Genomic DNA, 17154 nt, shown 5'->3' with positions numbered 1-17154 from the left:
AAACAGGAATAATGAGTGTCACTTGTAATGCGTGGTCAGAGGTGCTTTTCTGCCTTGGTGGTGGGAGTTGAGCCTCCGCAGGCAGGGAGCGGAGGCGGAAGGCTCTCCTGGCCACCGAGCCCTGGCCGGGTTTAGAGGCAGCTTCAGGTCGGGTTGGGGGACCCTAGAGGATGCTAGGCTGGAAGCTGGGGGAGGATCCAAGGTTGGACCCGAGGCGCCTTGCCACGTCCTGGCTCTTGGCCTCTTTTGAGGGACGCGCGCGCGCGGCAGGACACGGGCAGCGGGATGCGACGGCCAGTCTGCTGTCCCGCCTGAGCCCTCTGGCCTCTCGTGATGCGGGCTGAAAACACGAGGGAGGGAGCTGGGTCACCGCCCAGCCACATCCCTATAGATGCCTAGGACACTTTCCCTGGGAGCCACTGGTCCACGACGGAAGAACCGTAGGTGCCCATCACTCACCCGGGAGCACGCAAGCACAATTAAACCCACCCACTTGGGGCCGGGTGAGTGGGGCTTTCTTTGAACTACGGGAGTTCTGAAACTGATGCAAACCTTAATTTGTCATCGTGTAACAGATGAATGCTATCTATCAGCAAGGTGTGTGAACCACGCCTGATCTAAATGAAGAGAACCTACTGGGACAGTCGTTGTTGCAGAAAACCCAAAGGTCTGACACTCTTTCCACCGAGGGAAGGATTTTTTTATTCTTTTGATTCGTCCCCTCACTCTGTTTCTCTGCCTTTGCGTTACAGTTTCTGAGAGGAAAGTAAATATTTTGACTAGACCTCAGCAGGGGCCTTTTAAACACTAGGCACAATCATATGTGGAGTACTGTAGTTCATAGATTCAAAATTCGGGTCCAAGACTGTCTTGCTGAGGAAACCCATCTCAACTCCCTGTTTGTATACAAAGGAAAGTGTCTGGAGATTGGCCAACGTTGGGGATTGCCTGCTTCCCAATTGTTTGCAGGGAGGAAAAATGAACCCAGCAGACCCTTGGTGGGGTCATTGCAGGAACAATCTCACTGTTTCTTCCTCTCCTTTCCTTCAGGGGGACAGGTTCATGAAATATGCAAAACTCATAGAAATAATCATTGAAGAAAATTAAAATTAAGCTTGTTTTTTTACATGATTGAAATGGAAATTTCTTTTTATGTTCTGGTACTTCATGCAAGCAGATATGTTGAAACCGATATGAAAAGTTCAGAAAAAAACTAATATTTAAGAGGGATGTGTGTGTATGCACATAAAGAGTGGATATTTTTCAAATGTTGATGTACCCATGATTTCTAGTCTGAGACTGTTTCTAATCACAGATATGATATAAGGAACATTAGCTTCAACATTTTTGTCATTGAAGTGGTTAGCAGGCTACTGAAGAATTTTAAACACCCTTACTCTAAGAGTTGGCTGTGGCCATTTTAGGGCCTCCATACTCTAGGAAGAACACCAAGAGGATCTAGGTGTTTACTTTTTTTTTTTTTTTTTGAAAGTCATTCACTTTATGTATTGATAAGTAGGGCTGAGTTTTTAAATTTGTTTTGTAGAAATTTCGAATGAATAAAACAGGTCTACAAAGTGCCAAAAACGTTTCAGAGTTAAAAAAAAAAAAAAAGGTGTGTGTGTAGGGAAATACTGTTAAAATTGCTACTGATACTGCTTGTGATCCTGACTTCAATGTCAGGAATGTGAATTTTTCAGCTAGCTTTGTTCTATTTTCTCATTGTGTTTCTCTGGAATACCCAGCATGCTCTCCCTTCTTTGCTGTCTTCCCCATAGGCTGTGTGTGCACTATAAATTTCAATAAATATAAATTACTGTTTAAAAGAGTAAAGAATGGCTGCTTTATGTCTCATTGTTCTCTCCCTATCAAAAAAAAATTTTTTTTTTTTTTAAAAACAAATCCCATTGTACCTCTTTCCCCTCAATTCCATGATGAAAGTGGATGGTAAAAGCCATTCAATTTAGAGGAATCCAAGCACAGAGAATATAAAGACGTGTTCAAAGCCTCCGTCAAGCCTATTTTTGGACTTGGAAACAGAACTACACTGGAGGCAAACGACATCAGTATGTATCTCTGGCTCCATATTGAGGATGCTTGAAGCAGGTAGCCTTTGGGTTCATCTTGGAAACAGAAGATGTGCATGGAAGTATTAAACCTTAGAGACTTCCTGCTGCATGGGCCTTGAGGAATAGGACAGCTCCTGATGCAGCTGCCTCTCATTTGCAGACTGGAAAGAGTTTTCTTTCATTTTCTTGCCTGTATTACCTTTTCTTGTGTCTTTCAGCTAAACCAGAGAAGCACCTGCAGCATCTTGTCTTTGGGGATTTTCTGTGGCTTTATCACATTCCCTAGAGGAACTGGAAATCCTGGAGTTGATGGAGGGATTACAGAGAGCCACAAACATTATTCTCCCTCTAATCCATCTGGGACAGATGCAATATTGATAACGACCTTTACTTGATAGTTTTGGTCCATTCAAATGAGCAAATTCATAGGTACTGGAAGTGAGGAAAATAAAGGCAATTGGTAGAATCTTTGGAGTCTAAAGGACTGTTTTATTTTTTTAGTCCCAAACCATGGAGCCAAGTGAAAAATTGAACATTTCACACTCAACTTTTTTCAAGTGATTTCCTCTCTCCTTGGGTTCCTGTTATTCATTTGGATTGGAAAAAATGGCACATTTATTTACCCACAACCACCTCCAAAGACCCTTACTTTGTCCCCAGGCCTAGACATGTTCAATTGTTTGGATTTTGTAGTTTCTGTTTGCTGGGATCTTCCCTCTTGAAGCTACTATTTTAGGCAATAGGGAGCCTATTTGCATTAGGTAGTAAGACAGACACAATGCTGATTAAATAATGGTTCCTATCCCACTTTAAGAGCTTCCTGGTAAGCAGAGCTGCAGTCATATTGGTAGCTCAAGCAAAAATCTAAAGATAAAATCAATGTCAGTTTTCTGTCCTGGTGACAGAGACCCACCAGCAGCATAGTCAGCAGATGCTATCATCAAATGTGCCACTGTCCTCAATGAACTCAGCTATGCTGCAGGTCAGACATCCTCTGCCTGCATGATGGAGCTTGCAGTGTTGTTCACTGGGACACAGACTTGTACAGAGAACCACACTGCTGACAAATAGCATGGTAAAGGTGAACAGAGACATTGAGGAGGCCCGGGGGGATCTGGAGTGTGGCAAATGCTAAAGCAGTTTTATCAGGACCACACCAGGCACATTTATCTATTGGCCAACTTATTTAATAATTTTAATATGATCAAGTTTTGAATATGATTATAGATCCATATAGTTTGGAATTATAAGTTATTATTATATTATTATATTATTATTATATTATTTTGCAGACTTCTCCTCATTGTGCGGTCCTACTACCCAACTCTTACTTAATGGAAGAAACCAATGTTATATCAGTTTCTTGCATATGGAAGTGCTTTATTTATTTTTTATTTTTTTAATTTTTATTTTATTTATTTGAGAGAGACAGGCAGAGAGAGAAAGACAGATAGAGGGGGAGAGAGAGAATGGGCATGCCAGGGCTTCCAGCCTCTGCAAACGAACTCCAGACGCGTGCCCCCTCTTGTGCATCTGGCTAACGTGGGACCTGGGGAACCGAGCCTCAAACCAGGGTCCTTAGGCTTCACAGGCAAGCGCTTAACTGCTAAGCCATCTCTCCAGCCCTATGGAAGTGCTTTAAAAGAACAAAATCCTGGGCTGAAGAGATGGCTCTGTGGTTAAAAGTGCTTACTTGTAAAGCTTGATGTCCAGGTTTGATTCACCAGTATCCACATAAAGCCAAATGCACAAAGTAGCACATCTGGAGTTCATTTGCAGTGGCAGAAGGACCTAGTGTGCCCCTTCTCTCTTTCTCTCTTAAATACATAAATAAAAATATTTTTTAAAATCCTAAGGTATGCCTAATGACACTCATTAGAGACAGTGACTTTGATATATGTGGCTCCAAACTTATAGCCAGGTATGGTGGCACGTGCTTGTAATCCTAATAGTGGAGAGGTAGAGACACTGAATCAGGAGTTTAAGGCTATCCTTAGCTACATAACAAGTTGGAAGCTAGCCTAAACTACAGGAGACACTATTTCAAAAACAAAGTTAATTGAATCCAGGTGTGACAGTACTCATCTTTAGCACTAGGGAGGCTGAGGCAGGAGAAGCAAGAATTCAAGGCCAACCTGAATTACATATTGATACACCACACCCCCACACACAAATCTTTACAGATCATTTTGTTGGGTTGGGATTTTTTTTTTTTTTTTTTTTGTTTTTTTTTTTTTTTGGTTTTTCGAGGTAAGGTCTCACTCTAGCTCAGGCTGACCTGAAATTCACTATGTAGTCTCAGGGTGGCCTCAAACTCACAGTGATCCACCTACCTCTGCCTCCGAGTGCTGGGATTAAAGGCGTGCACCACTACACCCAGCTTGTTGGGTTGGGATTAAAAAAAAAAAAAAAACAACTTTTATTTATTTGCAAGGAGAGAGAGAGTTTGGGTGCACCAGGGCTTCCAGTCACTTCAAACAAACTGCAGATGCATCTGCTACTGTGTATTTGACATTATGTGGGTACTGGGGAATCAAACCTGGGTTGTTAGGCTTTGTAGGCCAGTGCCTTAGCCACTGAGCCATTTCTCCAGCCCAGGGTTGGGATTTTTGACTGACTTATAGACTCCCTTCAAACATTGAGCTTTGGTGGCAATCTTTATTGTATTGTAATAATAATTCTTGTATTGTAATAATAATTGTTTCATCCATTCTGGGATCTAGGCAAAGTATTTTCAAAACTGGTGTATTGTTTAAATGTTGGTTTTTTTCTCTCTCTCTCTCTTTTTCTTTTTTTTTTTTTGAGACAGGGTCTCATGTGCTGCATGCTGTCTTCAAACTTGCAATATAACTGAAACTGGCCTTGAGCTCCTTCCTGATGCTCCTGTCTCCACTTTCAAACTGCTGGGATTACAGGCATTTGCATCTCTCTCTCTCTCTGTGGGTGTCTCTGTCTCTTTCTCTATGATATGCAAGCATATGTATGTGCATTCGTGTGTGTGTGTGAGTACACACATGTACACTTCCACGTGGTGGTCAGAAGCTGATATTGGGTGCCTTCTTTGATCGCTCTTTATCTTATTTGTTGAGATAGGCTCTCTTACTTGAACCTGAGGTTTACTGACTCAGCTAATCTAGCTAGGCAGTTTGCTCTAGGGATAATCCTTTTGTGGACTCCCTCCTGAGCACTGGGGTTATAGGCATTCTGTCATGCCTACCTGGCATTTATATGGGTGCTGGGGTTCCAAACTCAGCTTCCCAAGCTTGCATGGCAAGTGCTTCATCCACAATGCCATCTTTCTAACTCTGGTTTTTCTTTCAAATTATTTCAATAGCCTTTTGAACTAGGTATTATTTTTCTGCTCCTTCCCCATTTTACAGAAGATGAATGCTGAGTCTAGGCTTAAGCAAGTTGCCCAAGTAACTCAGCGAGTACATGGTCAGTTAAGGCCATCGTAAGACTTAAGTCCTTTTTCTTCAAGGCCCTGTTTCACATCATATTTTACATAACTTCACAGAATTATTTTTTATGAACTGTTTTGGAAATAATTTTGAATTGTGTGTGTGTGTTTGAGGTAGGGTTTTGCCCTAGTTCAAGCTGAATTTTGAACTTTGTATGATTTAAACTTGATTACACACAGACATGTCACATAGGGGTTTGGGTAGCAGCTGGTGGTGTTGACATAATAGAAACTTAATAATCATGTAAACATTTATTAGTGCTGACTTCACAGTTGGCTTTTTGGTATTTCAGAGTTATGAATTTTGGGAGTGAGGCCAGAATGCAAATGCTTGTTTTAGTTAAGGCTAGACTTCTGAAAAGAGTGGTTTCAGGACTGGAGAGATGGCTTAGCAGTTCCTTAACTGCTACCTGCAAAGCTTAAGGACCCAGGTTTAATTCCCCAGGACCCACGAAAGCCAGATGCACAAGGTGGCACATGCGTCTGGGGTTCATTTGCAGTGGCTGGAGGCCCTGGTGCACATATTCTGTATCACTCTCTCTATCTGCCTGTTTCAGCAGTAATAATTCAGTAGGTTAAAGACACAATTCTCTACCACCTAGCGGCCTGAGGTATGCATTCAGGGCAGAGCTTTCATGTGATTGCTTACAAGCATAGGTCCCTCTTAGTCCATTGATTTGTTTTTCTCTTTCTTTCTTCCTTTCTTTCTTTCTTTCTTTCTTTCTTTCTTTCTTTCTTTCTTTCTTTCTTTCCTTCCTTCCTTCCTTCCTTCCTTCCTTCCTTCCTTCCTTCCTTCCTTCCTTCTTTCTTTCTTTCTTTCTTTCTTTCTTTCTTTCTTTCTTTCTTTCTTTCTTTCTTTCTTTCTTTCTTTCTTTCTTTTTTCATGAGGTAGGTTCTCACTCTGTCCCAGGCTGACCTGGAATTTATTATGTAGTCTCAAGCTGGCCTCAAACTCATGGCAATCTTCCTACCTCTGCCTCCTGAGTACTGGGATTAAAGGCATATGCCACCACACCTGGCTTGGTCCATTGATTTTTTTTTTTTTTTCTGGGCCACAGATTTTTCTAGGTTCCAGATCATAGGAAGTGTGAAAAAGGGGCTTAGGCAAAACCCATGGCCTTTGTTTCTACTTTGGAGTAAACATACATCTCCTCTGCTTTCATCCTCAGTCCAGAACTTAGTTATACACCCAAAAGCAAACTATAAATATAACTGGTCAACCCAAATCTACCCATGTGAAAAGAGGAAAGGATACGTGTGGTATCTGGGGATATGTGTGATGAGCCAACAGTTGGATCCTCAGCAGTGTTTCAACAAACCAGCCAAATGCTCATGTTGGGAAAAGTGGTAGTTGTGAGAAGTGGTTTAAAGAATTTTTCTTTTGGAGAAAGGGTTTAGCTATGTAGCCCAGGCTGGTCTTGAATTTCTGATCCTCCTGCCTCTACCTCCTGAGTGATGGGATTACAGGTGCATGCTTGTAATCAGACAGAACATGAAAGACAAGACAAAGATGATTTCAAAGCTTGTGCCTGAAACAAAGTGAATGGATTTAACTTTTTTTTTTTTTTTTTTCTTTTTGAGGTAGGGTTTCATTCTAGCCTAAGCTGACCTGGAACTCTTTCTGTAGTCCCAGGTTGGTCTGAAACTAACAGTGATCTTCCTACTTCTGCCACCCTAGTCCTGGGATTAAAGGTATACACCACCACTCCTGGCCTTGGATTTAACATTTAACAAATATTTTTACAGGGCTGGAGGGATGACTTAATGATTAAGGCACTTGCCTGCAAAGTCAAAGGACACAGTTTCATTTCTCCAGGACCACACTAGGTAGATGCACAAGGGGTGCACACATCTGGAGTTCATTTGCAGTGGTCAGAAGCTCTGGCATGTCCATTCTCACTGTCACTCTCTCTTTCTCCCTCCCTCTTTCTCTGACTCTAATAAATAAATAAAAATATAATATAATATATATTTATTTGCAAGGAAAAAGAGAGAGAGAGAGAGAATGAATGAATGAAGGAGAATGGGCATACCAGGGCCTCCAGCCACTGAAAATAAACTACAGACACATGTGCCACTTTGTGTTTCTGGCTTTATGTGGGTACTGGGGAACCAAACCTGGGTCATTAGGCTTTGAAGACAACTGCCTTAATTGCCGAACCATCTCTCTAGCCCGGATTTAACTTTTTGTTTTGTTTTTCAAGGTTGGCTCTTGCTTTAGCCAAGGGTGTATAACTATGTAGTCTCAGGCTGGCCTTGAATTCACAGTGATCCTCCTACCTCTGCCTCCAGAGTACCAGGATTAAAGCCATGCACCACCACACCCAACCGGATTTAACATTTTTCACAACAAGGAAAACTGGGGAGAAGGTTTACGGAGAAACATTTCAAGTTAGGCATTCAGTTTGAGGGCCATGTTTCATAGTCTGGTAGAACTACCATACAAGGTACTATACAAGTCTTGCACATGTGAACCTGGAGTTTTAAAGCCATGAGACTGAATAAAATGGGTGGGAGAATCAGTGCAGGCAGAAGGGAGGTCTAAAGATGGAGCTTGGACATGTTCAGATATCTGAGAGATGAGGATAATTTAGTTTAAGAAGACTGACTGGAGCAGCCAGCAAAGCAGGAAGTGTAGCACATAGGAGGCTGTTAAAGGAAAGAATAATCAGGTATGGGCTGACTATAGTCTCAAGTGACATAAATAGGTCAGGATGGGTGAGGACCAAAAAGTGACTGTTCGATTTGTCACTGTGAAAGCTATTGGTGACCTTGTTGTAAATTTTTGGGTGAAGTGACTAGTTAGGATAAAAGTCTTATTGGGGTTAAATGAGAGAGCAAGAGAGAGATGAAGAAACAAGAAAAGTTGAAAGACTGAGAGAAAAAATTGAGAGAGGTTAGAATAGATTGAGAGAGTAGTTAAGGTAAGAGAAATTTGTATATGCTGAAGAGAGTCCATGCATTTGACCTAGGTAGGAAAGAGGAGGCCCTGTGGGGATCGAGGCCAGTGAAGATATGGCAGGATTAAAACTTTTTAGACCTTAATGAATGAAGGAATGGTTGAAATGATGGAGTGAGCTAGAAAACTAGGAAGTGGTAGTTGGAGAGTGGGATGAGGTAGAGATGTTGATGTTCATGTTACCTACTAAAGTAAGCAATCCACTGGAACTGATGTCAAGATTTGGGTATACAGAGCACTGGAAACATCACGGGTCTTGAAATTCCAGAGAATTGGAACAGGAATAGTGTTAGAGAGAAGGAGATCATATCTTCAATGAATGAGAGGGAAGGATCTGTGGCCTGTGGACCTCAGCCACCACTCTGGAGTCTAAGGTACAAATGGCTTGAGAGTCAGAGGTGAATTCTTCCCTTGCTTTTAGCCTAAGATCAAGTATAGTATCTGTTCATGTCAGCTTAATATCTTATTTGTCTTTTCTATAAAGATAGCATATTAAATGAATTTTTGGAGCAGGGAGATGTCTACTCCCCTCATCAACCTGATATTGACTCCAGGAATAGTGCACCTCGTTCCACACAAGTAAAACTGAGGCTTTAGGAAGATGGGGACATGGGCATAAAAATACCAGGGAGATCAGGCTCTGCAGCATGAGGGACACAGAGAAAAGGAGAGAAGGGGTAATCACTCCAGGAGACTACAGAGGAAGAGCCCAGTGTCCAGAAAGGAAAGCGAAGGGAATCCCTTGAAGAGGAGGGGAAGAGACTGCAGGGAAGACAGGAACGAGAGCAAGAGCAGAGTAGGCCCGAGCCTTCCCTATTCTATGTAAATATTGAGATCATAGAGCTTTTCATTTAATTGAGAATTTTCATGCATGGATATACCACAATTTGATCAGAATTCCCTCCTATTGTCTTCTTTTGCCCCCTACCCTACCTCTTCCACTGAAATCTTTCTTCTTTCTTTTTTTTTCTCTTTCTCCTCCATCATCTATGTCAAAATGATGATGGGCTTCTCTTTATGCACCTTTTCTTTCCTTGACACACTTATGTCTTATGGAGCTCAGGCTGGCCTCGAACTCACTATGGAGCTAAGGATAAACTCGAACTTCTAATCTTCTTGCATCTACCTCCAAATTACTGGGCTTATAGATGTGTACCACTACACTTGGTTATATGGTGCTGAGGTTGAATATATGTCAGGCAAACATTCTACCAACAGAACTATATCATCAGCCCTGAGCTTAGGACTTCGGATTGGTTCCCTCCCACAGCTCTAACACAGAGCTAGAGCTTGAATAGAGAGCAGGTTGTTTTTTGCAGCAATATCTGTTCCACCCTTGTCCCTTGGATGCAGTCTGTTTCATCATTGGTGGGCTCAGTCCCACCTGGGTTGAAGAGCCAGCTGGGCTCAGAGGCAGGGCAGGTATGTTCCTTATATCCATGGATCCCAGCTCAGGGCTGTTGACATTAACTGGCCTCCTGTTCTGATCTCTTTACCAATGTCTGAATGCTTACTTTGCGGCTCCATAGCCAACCTTCTGCCCTCAAACTCAGTTCAACTCTCAAAGCCTAAGGTGCCACCTGGCTTCTCCCTAGAACTCTGATCTTCTTGGCTGAATGGAACTGAAATTGCAGAGTTTGTGTCACCCTGAGTAGAACCTTGGCATGAACTACTGAGTATATAGAAATAGGTTTTGTCTCCTACAATCTTTTTATGATTTATGAAATAACAGAAAACATAATAAAGAAAATTTGCAAATTTAAACTATAGAAATTCATAAGGTAGAATGTGAATTTTCCTTCTTTCATTTTAATCCCAACCACATCCTCTTTAGGAAAAAAAAAATCTATCTTAATTTTTCTTGGTATTTAACCTTTCAAACTTTTTAGGCACTAACTGAATATTAAAAATTTTTTTTTGTTTTTATTATTTTTAGTTATTTATTTGAGAGTGACAGACAGAGAGAGAAAGAGGCAGATAGAGAGACAATGGGCGCGCCAGGGCCTCCAGCCACTGCAAATGAACTCCAGACGCATGCACCCCCTTGTGCATCTGGCTAATGTGGGACCTGGGGAATCAAGCCTCGAACCCAGGTCCTTAGGCTTCACAGGCAAGCGCTTAACCGCTAAGCCATTTCTCCAGCCCAAACTGAATATTTATACACATATACAACCAGAGACAGATACTCATTCATAGAAATAAAAGTTTTTCCCCAGGAGGTATTATTTCATAAAAATTGCTTTATAAGTCATAATCATAGAATTTCCTTTTCTTTTTGTTTTTTCAAGGTAGGATCTCACTCTAGCCCAGGCTGACCTGGAAATCACTCTGAAGTCTCAAACTCACAGCTGTCCTCCTACCTCTACCTTCTAAGTGCTAGGATTAAAGGCATGTGCCCCCATGTCAGGCAGAATTTCTTTCTTTTTCTTTTTCTTTTTCTTTCTCTCTCTCTCTCTCTCTCTCTCTCTCTTTTTCTTTTTTTTTTGGTTTTTCGAGGTAGGGTCTCACTCTGGCTCAGGCTGACCTGGAATTCACTATGTAGTCTCAGGGTGGCCTCGAACTCACGGTGATCCTCTTACCTCTGCCTCCCGAGTGCTGGGATTAAAGGCGTGCGCCACCATGCCTGGCTTTTTACTTTTTTTTTTTTTTTTTTTTTGGTTCTCTCTCTCTTTTTTGAGGTAGGGTCTCGCTCTAGCCCAGGCTGATGTGAAATTCACTATGTAGTCTCAGGCTGGCCTCAAACTCATAGCGATCCTCCTACCTCTGCCTCCCAAGTGCTAGGATTAAAGGCGTGCGCCACCAACACCTGGCAGAATTTCATTTTTTAATTTTAATTTATTTAATTTTCATTTTTATTTTAGAGAGAGAGAGACAGAGGAAGAGGCAGAGAGAGAGAGAATGGAGGTACCAGGGCCTCCAGCCACTGCAAATGAACTCAAGACACATGTATCTGGCTTACGTGGGTCCTGGGGAATCAAACCCGGGTCCTTAGGCTTTGCAGGCAAATGCCTTAACCACTAAGCCATTGCCCCAGCCCCAGAATTTCATGTTTTTTTTTTGTTTGTTTGTTTTGTTTTTTTGAGGTAGGGTCTCACTCTGGTCCAGGCTGACCTGGAATTAACTTTGTAGTCTCAGGGTGGCCTTGAACTCATGGTGATCCTCCTACCTCTGCCTCTCTAGTGCTGGGATTAAAGGCGTGCGCCACCATGCCTGGCCAGAATTTCATTTGTAATGGCTACATAATGTTTCACTGTGAGGGCACTACAAACATGTTTAAACAATCATATAGTGATAGGCATATAGACAATTTGGGACTTTTTCTTCTATAAACAATGCTACATAGGCTTCACTAGCCCATGTATCCTTGGACTAGAATTTTAGAAGATAGATTCCTGGAAACTGGATATGGCTTTTCAAATTGATATATGCTGGCAAACTGTCTGCCTTCCAAAATTGTCCATCAGTTTATACTTCCCCAACAGTGTATGAACATATCTTTCTCCACAACCTAACCAGTGATTGGCTTTCTTCTGGAGGTCTGAAAGCAAGCAATTTGTGGGCTGGAGAGACTGCTCAGTGGTTAATGCACTTTCCTGCAAAACCTAAAAAGCTGGGTTCAATTCCCTAGTACCCATATAAGCCAGCTGCACAAAGTGGTGCATGCATCTGGAGTTTGTTTGCAGTAGCTGTAAGTCCTGGTGCATCCATACTCTCAGTTTGTCTGTCTGTCTGTCTGCTGTTTCTCTCTGCTTTCATATAAATCAATAAAAAATATATTTTTTAAAAAGAAGCACTATGTCAGGTGGAGGAAGAGGCAGATGAGAATATGTGTACACTTGATGTAGCAGAAACCTTGCTGAGTCACTGGGCTTGCTCTGCTGTTCTAACTGCTTAAGGAGTGGGTCACTCTTCTCTCTGGGCTCCGTGGGGGTCCTAGCTGAGGATGATAAGGGGGCACTAGGACAGGAACCTTCACTTTGATTTAAAGGCTGTCTTTCAGCCCATTGCTATTCAAGGATGGCATGCTCTGATGGCTGAGAATACATTCTATTTGTATTCTAGATGGACACAGGTATTAGAGATAAAAGTTTATTCCTTTCCATCAGGGAAAGTTTTCAGGCAGTGGGTGCTTACCTTGATCTGTAATTGCAATCACAAAATCAAAGTCCTACTGTCATCTCAAAGGCTCTGACAGATTCCAAACTTTAGAAGGGCTATTGCCTTCATTGCACACGCACAGGGCAGTTGGATGCCTCCATGACAGAACTCCCCCACACTGCCTTCCCCTGTTCTACAAGGAGAAAGTACAAAGGAAGAGAGGCAGTGCTCAGGACTCTTTAAAGCACCAGTAATTTGCATGAACAATGATGTCTACTTTTGTTTTTAAGACCACTTAATAGATTTCATTTCTCAAACTAAAGCCACAGATTAATCTTTCTGGACTGAGTCCTTAGAAGAGATCAAGGACACATTTATTCCAAGAACTTCAGGCAGTAAAAATAATGTGCAATTCATTTTAGTGGGTAGTAAAACCCTTAAGAAAATTGAATCTTCTTTCTATATGTAGAATAGATGTTCCCAAAGGAGACCCACTTTTCAATTCATTTTTTTAAATAAGGAGAGTGTTTTCTTCTTTATAAAGTTGACACATTTATAGTAAAATTGAGAGTGGGCTTGATGATGCACACTTGTAAGCCCAGCACTCTGGAGGTTAGGGCAGGAGGATTTGAACTGGAGACCAGCATGGTCTACACAGTGCAATTCCATTTCACAATAAGTGAATAACTAAATGATAAATAAAGTTTACAGGTGCAGAACAATGTAATAGAAAAAGCTTTAGAAACATAATAAATGAAATATAATAAAGTAAAAAAAGATCACATTAACATGTTTGACCCAGTTTGGCAGTACAGACCTGCAATTCCAGCACTTGGGAGATTAAAGCAGGGGGATTCAAGGTTTAGGTCCAGTCTGGGCTACGCAGCAAGACTCTGTCTCAATAAAACAAAAGGAACAAAAAACATTTTGAAGAAACATATTTCTATGAACACACTATCTATTTATACATGTATCATGCTTCTCTGTGTGTCTGTGTATGGGGTACTGTGTGTCTATGTGTGTTTGTGTATGTATGGGCATATACGTGTGAGCAGATGGAGGCCAGAGGTCAATATTGGATATTTTCCTCAGTGTCTTTTCCACTTTATTATTATTACTTTTGAGACAGGGTTATTTACAAAACCCAGGACTCACCAATCTTGCTAGATTAGCTAGCCAGTGAGTTTTGAGGACCTTTCTGTCTCTGCCTCCCCAACATTGGGATTACCAACCCACACCACCATGCTTAGTGTTTACATGGGTGCTAGAGATCCGAACTTGAATCCTCATGCCTGTGCGTCAAGCACTCTACCCACTGAACAATCTCCTGAGCCTCTGGACCATACTCCTTTCAGCAGCTTTTTCCTAATAAAGATATGTGATTATAGGCTGGAGATATAGCTCATTGGTTACAGATTGCTGGCTCAGGTTCACTTCCTCAGTACCTGTGTAAAGTCAGATGAAAAAAGTGGTGCAGCCATCACACTTTTGTTTATAGTTACAGGAGATCTTGGCATGCCTATAGACACACATACACACCCACAAACATGTAAATAAAATTTAAAAATATGCAATTACCATATTGTATATTACTGATATATGTTAATATTTTTATAATATATAATTATATTAAATACATATTTATATTATACTTGAAAATATATTTTCAATATGAGGATTGAAGCCAGGGCCTTGTGCATGACAGGCAAGCACTGTACCACTGAGCTATATTCCACTTCATTGCTTTATACTGGTAAACATTTTATTCCGTGGGCATCTCACAATTAACTAGTTCTCCTCCTGTAGAATGGTTAGCTCTTTCTAATTGTTTTGTATGTGATCACAAACATTGCTGCTGTAACCATTCTGTTAATATATTTCTTTGTAATACGTTCCCGAAAGTAAAACTAATGGAATGAGGAGCTTTGCGATCTTTATTTATTTTTAAAATTTTATTTATTTGCAAGAGGTGGGATGCGCACACCAGGGCCTTTTGCCACTGCAAACAAATTCAAGTTTCATGTGCCATTTTGTGCTTCTGGCTTTATGTGGGTATTGGAGAATTGAACCTGAGTCATCAGGCTTTGCAGGTAAGCTCCTTAACCACTGAACCTCTAGCCCCTGCACTTTTATTCAATTTATTTATTGATTTAATCTTATCAATGTCTTGCTATGTTTTCCAGGCTGACATGAAACTCCTGGACTCCAGCAGTCATCCTGCCTCAGTTTTCTCAGTGGCTAGAATTTAAGAGCTCGCCATTGCACCTACCTCTTAAAATATTCTAGAAAGATGTAGAGTCAGAATTCCACAGCAATTAGAACAGTGTGAAATATTCCAGCATATAGTAGCAGACCTTGATAGTAGCATTAATATATACGCTTGTCAATGTGATAGTGAAATTATACCAATTTAATTTACATTTCTTTTTTTCTTTTTCTTTCTTTCTTTCTTTTTTTTTTTTTTTGAGGTAGGGTCTCACTCTAGCTCAGGCTGTCCTAGAATTCACTATGTAGCCTCAGGCTGCCTCGAACTCACAGCAATCCTCCTACCTCTACCTCCCATGTGCTAGGATAAAAGGTGTGTGCCACCACGCCTGACACCATATTCTTTAATATTTATATTCTTTTTTTTTTTTGTTTTTCGAGGTAGGGTCTCACTCTGGCTCAGGCTGACCTGGAATTCACTATGTAGTCTCAGGGTGGCCTCGAACTCACGGCGATTCTCCTACCTCTGCCTCCCTAGTGCTGGGATTAAAGGCGTGCGCCACCACGCCCGGCCAATATTTATATTCTAAGGTATACTTTCAATTGGCTCAAGGTGGAAACTAGTATTTTCCTAACTCAGAAAGAACAGAGTTCAAGGATTCCTAAGAGCTTTAAGGTTAAACCATGATTCTATTTAATTATTGTGGGCCTTTCCTTGCCTCCTCTTCTTTTCCACTTTCTTTTCAGTTTTTGAATATCTCTGCATTGCAATGATCAATGTATGGTGTTGGAAAATGTGATGTTCTCCTCAACCTTTTTGAAACAAGGATCTCATGTATTCTAGACTGGTCTGGAACTCACCACATAGCTAAGGATGACACTGACCTACTGGTTCTCCTGCCTCTATTTCCTAAGTGCTAGGATTATAGGCATGCACCACCACTAAGCCCAGTGTGAACATGTTATCTAATAAAATGTGAGTTTATGTTTAAAAAATGATGTGGAGGAGCTAGAGAGATGGCTTAGTAGTTAAGGCACTTGCTTGGGAAGCCTAAGGCCCCAGGTGCGATTTCCCAGTACCCATGTAAGCTAGATGCATAAGGTGACTCATGCATCTGGAGTTTGTTTGCAGTGGCTGGAGGTCCTGGTGCACCCATTCTCTCTCTCTCCACTAGCCTCTTCCTCTCAAATACTGGGGAATTGAACCTGGGCAGTCAGGCTTTGCAAACAAGCACCTTTAACTATGCTAAGCCATCTTTCTATCCCTCCACTCTCTTGATATGCCAAATTTATTTAGTTAGTTAAAAATAGTCTTTTGCAAGCTGGGTGTGGTGGCACATGCTTTAATCCCAGTGCTGGGGAGGCAGAGGTAGGAGGATCACCATGAGTTTGAGGCCACCCTGAGACTACATAGTGAATTTCAGGTCAGCCTGGGCTAGAGTGAGACCCTACCTCAAAAAAAAAAAAAAAAAAAAAAGTCTTTTGCTATTACAAATCAAAGCAGTAATGAATAATGTTAAACAAACATCATTTTATATGCATGTACATTTATTTGCTGGACAAATTATCAAGAGTAGAAATGCTGGCTCACAGGGCTCCAATACTTTTAATGCTGAAAGTTAATCAAGATTTGTGATTGAGCAGATGTATGTGGTGGGCCTTATTTAATGAGATCACCTTGTTAAATATATCAATACTGTCTAGGATGAAAAGGACTTTAAAGTTGCTCTCAGGAAATGTCTCAGCTAGATGCAAATTACGAATCTCTGGAATATATGGAAAAGGTATCAGACCTTTTGATGTGGGGCTCACCATGCCTAGCTGTTATTAATTAAGTAAGATGATATGGAATTATAGGTATTAGCTCATTTCTACCTACAAAATGACCATTTCATTTACATTTTTAAATAATTCATAGACTACTATTAAGTTTATGTCTTGGTATTTTGGGGGGCGGGGGAAGCTTTCTTAGAGAATATATGTTTGGGGCCAAGGAAGTAGAGAGATGGCAGAGAAGGGTAGGAAGATGACAAGCACATCATAAATGAAGGGTGTCTGAAGCCACTGGGGATTATTAATGTAAAGTATGGGTCAGAGGAATGATGTCTCGTCTCTACAAAGTCACATGGAGGAGATCTCACGGCTCCCTGTAGCAGACAGCTTCAGCTGCAAGGGAGGGCAGTGAGGGCTCATTTCTTCTCAAATGCATGTGCTTGACAGAGGAGTTAATCTCAGATCAGAAGCTGACAGGGATTGAAATTTTGACATGTCTTGGAACTTGGTAGTAAATAATTCAGTTGAATTGGGGTAAAATGTTTCCCTGTTAGCATAGTCTTGAAAATGGTCCTGATGGTCATTATTCT

The 17154-nt window shown here is 41.2% G+C and overlaps 1 pseudogene; it reads left to right on the top strand.

Annotated features, from left to right (window-relative positions):
* The first annotated feature begins 8889 nt into the window (after positions 1–8889).
* LOC123463005 lies at positions 8890–9058 on the top strand (annotated as a pseudogene).
* Positions 9059–17154: the final 8096 nt, after the last annotated feature.

The sequence above is a fragment of the Jaculus jaculus genome, chromosome 8, assembly GCF_020740685.1.
Source record: "Jaculus jaculus isolate mJacJac1 chromosome 8, mJacJac1.mat.Y.cur, whole genome shotgun sequence".
Lineage (NCBI taxonomy): Eukaryota > Metazoa > Chordata > Mammalia > Rodentia > Dipodidae > Jaculus > Jaculus jaculus.
The sequence above is the reverse complement of the archived record's forward strand: the minus strand, read 5'-3'. Positions and strand labels throughout refer to the sequence as shown.